This window comes from Ptychodera flava, unplaced genomic scaffold, assembly GCF_041260155.1.
Source record: "Ptychodera flava strain L36383 unplaced genomic scaffold, AS_Pfla_20210202 Scaffold_69__1_contigs__length_637330_pilon, whole genome shotgun sequence".
Lineage (NCBI taxonomy): Eukaryota > Metazoa > Hemichordata > Enteropneusta > Ptychoderidae > Ptychodera > Ptychodera flava.
Window position 1 is genome coordinate 579,860 of NW_027248391.1, and position 5,619 is coordinate 585,478.

Genomic DNA, 5,619 nt, shown 5'->3' on the forward strand with positions numbered 1-5,619 from the left:
TGTAACTTTTCGTCGTTGTTTTTGATGTGTGAAGAAATTTCGTCGTCCAATTCTTGATGATTTCTAGCTTGTTCGAGATGTTGTTGGTGACTTTGGAAAACGCTTCAATTTCTTCTTTGTTGGGTTTTCCTTGGAGGTTATGTCGTCCGCTTGCTTAAGAAGTGTTGTTATCCGATCGCGTCTTCCATTTTTTTGGTATTCCAGTTCTTTAGATTCCTTGGATCCGGAGGACCTGAAAGAGTTTCCGTTTCTTGGCATCGTTGAAAGTATGCTTCAGGCTGTAGTAGGTAGTCTCGCAATCCTGGTCTCGGCACCAGAAATTATGTGTGGAATATGACCAGGTCTGAGTAAGCAGTCGGGAGACGAAGTTGTCTAATACTATAAATGACTACTTAATTCTATACTAATATAATAGACAGTGGCTAATACAGTGAAGCATAGCACTTGGGTGAGAGACTGTACATAGAGTCTAGTGACGTGAAGTGTCTCTGCTGAGGGTGGAGAAGTCTCTGATTAGGGAAGGCAAGATTCCCGTAGATAAAGCACTTTTGGCGGGAAAAGTGTCTATTAGTCATGCATGAGAAAGGCACATGATGGATTAGACCTATTGTCTTAGCAGATGGAATCTCTGGTTGGTAAGATAAACAGTGATAGAAAAATATATTTCACTATAACCCAAACAGGATTCGAACCCTACACACTCACGGCAACATCGCCTAGCTGCTAGGCCTCACACAAAACCAGTCGGCTACCGTTTCCAACCCAAAAGAGTTGGTTACAGCAACCGACTTAGATGTTACAATCCTGTGCGCGACCGAGCAACACAGTGTGCATGGAGCAGACGACACACAGACACAGTACAAACACACACATATAGTAATCGGAAAAGCACGAATCTTTTTACTGAGCTATCAGACAGACTCGGGGACAAGTAAATATCCACCAGCAGAAACTGTCCACTCAGGTTAAAGAAATATATATTTCACTATAACCACCAAACGGGATTCGAACCCCTACACACTCACGGCAACATCGCCTAGCTGCTAGGCCTCACACAAAACCAGTCGGCTACCGTTTCAACCCAAAGAGTTGGTCACAGCAACCGACTTAGATGTTACAATCCTGTGCGCGACCGAGCAACACAGTGTGCAAAGTGCAGACGACACACAGACACTGTACAAACACACAATATAGTAATCGGAAAAGCACGAAGCTTTTTACTGAGCTATCAGACAGACTCGGGGGCAAGTAAATATCCACCAGCAGAAACTGTCCACTCAGGTTAAAGAAATATATATTTCACTATAACCCAAACGGGATTCGAACCCCCACACACTCACGGCAACATCGCCTAGCTGCTAGGCCTCACACAAAACCGGTCGGCTACCGTTTCAACCCAAAGAGTTGGTGCCTCAAAGCTTAGTCTTAATAGAAGGAATGCTCTCAGAGTATCTATAGTAAGACACTGTACTAATAATGACGTAATACAAGAATATATTTCCTAACATTAAATATCGGGGCATTGCTTTAATGCTTGTCAATTTAGACTTACACCAAGAGCGAATGCCATTTTCAGTAATTACAACTAGTGTTATGAAATTAATGTACATGATGTTATCGAATTTGACCCACCGTTCCTGCTCTAAACACCAATATCATAGAAAATACATCGAACCCTCTTTTGTGTATAATAATAAGAGCATGACCGACACGATCGAGTAACAGTCAGAAAACTCGTGAAATATGTCGACAAAGTTTTGTTTGCTGTAATAGACTTTTTATCTGTAAAGCTTTGCGAATTATTATTGTAAAAAAACATTTACTATTTCATCAAATAATAATGATCAATTGGTGTTTCGGCCGTTGCCCAGTAAATCTAATGTTCGCATCCTTTCGCCACACAACCTCGGTCATAAAAAAACTGTACAATAAGTTCAAAAGAACACCCTGCCACCAAACACTTTACGATGTGATGGTGTTCAAAACTTACGGATGTACATGAAGAGCACGCCTCCTCCGTAAGTTCGCATCAAACTACTCGGCCAAGATACAGGAATGTACATGAAATAACCTTGCCGTATTTGGTTTCATAAATAAAAAGTACAAAGCGCGATCACGTTACATATCATGTCGCATTTCTATGCAAATATTACATCAAGGATAATCTACCACCAAAGAAGGAAATGTCTGGCGTTTGTATTGTTTATTCGTTCCGAAATCATAAAATTCTAGTGTCTTTTTTCATTCTTTTTCATGTGCGTTTTAGAACTTCTAGCGCATGTCAAAAGCGGTCGTATATCTTAACATACATCTCGATGACGATTCGAACGGCGTGATCAAATTCTGATGTTAACAAGCGAAACGTTTATGATATCGGCGGAGCACTGATATAGGAAGAACACTGATAATTGCAACTTCCCCTGTACTTAGTTAGAATCCGATCCGAGTAGAGATGGCAAAGTCACGACGCCGCCAGACTGCTCTTGAAAACATTTCAGACACATTGTTCTCCACCGCAGCCGCTTTGAAAGACCCTCGAGAAGGTTATAATGACAAAGTCATTGGTTGATTATTTGAAACATAGCGCAAGCTTTGCCTAATCTTTTAGATCTAATTGAAGCTAAGAAAGAGAATAAACCAATCATTGGTCTCCGGACGGAATAGTTTCGCAAACAATCAATAGCCATGAAAGGGGCTAGTTCATACTACGGCCTAGCTATGGAAATTAATGAAAAAATATCATATTGTTTGCCGCTGGTGCATGATTCAAGAGGCACTCAAAGGCTTTAGCCGCAAGGCGGATATATTCCCATTGCATTTGTTAAAATTGAATTTAAAGAATGATTTCTTATGACTAATCAGCTAAAGCTCGTCATTGTCAATAAGATAATATAACAAGAAATGAACTATTGTTCGGGGTTGATCACGCAAACTTTCTGAAATAACATGTGCTATCAGAATTTCCAGTGATGTTTGCTAGTACACAATTGGCGACTTTAATAGCAGCACGCTTAGTCTTGCTAGCCATCGACTTTATTTTCAAATTTCCGAATGCTCAAGAGAAACATAACTTTCTTTAACAGTTATGTTAATGTTACGATTTCGCTCATAATATTACAATTTTTCCCCTTATCTTGGAATCTCAAAGTTTATTTTAGTCCACAACATCTGTTTTTGAAATCGATCTGAAACATTCCATCGATCTTCTGAGGGAACATAAATAAAACTTTCAGTTTTGTAGAAATCCGATATATAATAAGGAACCATTACAACTTCGCCGATGCTAACTTGTACACCTATGAACGCCTGTTAATCAGATGCAAAAAGCGCCACCTGTATGCATTTCACGGCGAAGTGTAAATGAAGTTAGTTTGCTCACAGTATTAAGTAATGAGGGGATTATTGACGATGAATTTTCTGGCCAGCATTATGGCAATGCGGACCATGATATGCTCACCCTAAATCCCTCAACACGATACGGACTATGGCTGACCCTTACCTCCATTGGTTGACCCATGGAGCTAGAAAAGGACGTCTCTTGCTTGGAGGAGGGACTGTCACAGTGATAAATCGATACCGGTTTTGGCCATGCAATGCAAGAGTACATTGGCACTTGACCATGTGTACCTAGACGTGTATAGATCATCAGCTGCTTATACAGCGGTACAACGTATCGGTGTAAGCATGGAGCCAGATCCGTTTCTAGCTCCATGGTGTAAGACTACGACTTTATTTTTGACTGACTGCACCAGCGATGGTCCGCATCAAACAGTACTACAGGAGAAAATTTACACGGCAAATTTCCATGGACTTTTTCCATTTTTTTGAAATCACATTATACCTGCACTTATCGTGAAGGCACACTTCCCAGCCGTAAAACATTAGTTAAAGCTAGGTTTTCATATCAGTGACGTGTGCATGTGCGCAATTTTACTGTTGCTAAAGAGTGTCGATCGACCTTGTTCTGCTGTGAATGCTAAAACACTTCTCCGAGCCATAGACCCTCGAGGGTCTATGTCCGAGCATAGCACCGATAACCTGCAATTCAGTAAAGTAACTTCCCCGGAAGATTTTATTTTTTGACATTTTGATCCTGCATACCTTCTGCTTTTAAAAACTTAAACATCTGTCTGGTATCAATGGTCAATGGGCACTGATTTTCAACGTTTTGACTTCAGCGTCGGTTACGCCATGGTAGATTATTTGCAACATGCGTGAAGTGTTGACAAGCAATGAAGTGAACGAATGTCCTACTGTTCACCATATCCTTGCCCTGAAAACGACTACCGGGCAGATTATATCAATTTTTCAAATTTCCATGGGATTACGAGAAAGTGGATGTAATCAGATAATTTTCTGGAACTTCCAGGCTATGATCACCTGATCCAATCATTACCCGTTTTCCGAACGATCTCTTGATATTATTGTAGAGTGTCATGATCAAAGTTTCACTTTATTACAATGCTGAACTTCTTTCGAGAAACTTAGAAATAAAGATCGATTATTTTTATCATGTGTACACGTCAACGAGATGCTGTTGTTTAGCAGGAGCGGTGCCTTCTGATCTGAATAAAACGTTGTGTATCTTCAGAACGGCAGTGTTTCACACAAGCGAGATTGTCTTTGTCTCGAGACTGAATGAACCGGAAGTTGACCGTGCAATTCATTTCGCATTCCAGTTTCTTCCAGTGATTGTCATTCTGAGTGTTTTTTTCACAAAGGAACAAGTTATAAAACCTCTCGCTCAGTATTTGCCATTTGCATAGACAGACAAATAGCTAGATAGATCATGTGGGTGGATAGATAGATTCTCTGTGTGACAGCACGGACGTATGGTGACATTGACTTTGTATGAAGGTACAGACAGAGAAGATACATGTTGAGGGACAAAGAGACGAAGAGAAACAGGGAGAAAGGAAGAAATCATTGTTCGCCGCGTTCGTTCAGTAAAATTTAAAATCGACGGAGGCTACGCTACACCAACATGACTAAAATACCAACATTAATTTGGAAATGGAAATTCAAACTTAATGGTCACTGTATTGGCCATGAAATGATATGATTTTATAGTGACATATATCCCTTTAAAAAATCAGCGATGATCACAAAACTGTTTCAGCTGAGTAATTTTGAAGGCATGTCTGCAGTAACATAGGATGGGATTACGATATTGGCGTTGGTTGCCTTTCAACGACACATGAGAGAAAATGCCGAGAGAGTTTGACCGGTTGACCTCGCTGTTAATTTTATGCAGAAAATTACAATAACAATACTTGGTCGAATGACGCAGTGCCTTGAGGGTGGGATCGCCAGTGGTATAGGGGGAGGAGTACCTTCCCGATGGTGATAAGTGGTGCGGATTACCGTCGCCTAGGTGACTGGCGTTGCAAATACCTGGACTGAACCCACGCGTGGACTGAACCATTTGGGTTTTTTTTTGATGTCGATGGTACTTTGACAATAAAAGTAAAGATGCACAGATATCGAGTTTATTGTCTTGTTTATGAGCGGCCAGTATTTCCAACAGTATGAATTACGTGCATTTGCCCTAGAAGAAATAAATAATTTCGAATAAAACATCGCGAATATAACCACATTCTTAAGCTCGACGTACCCCAA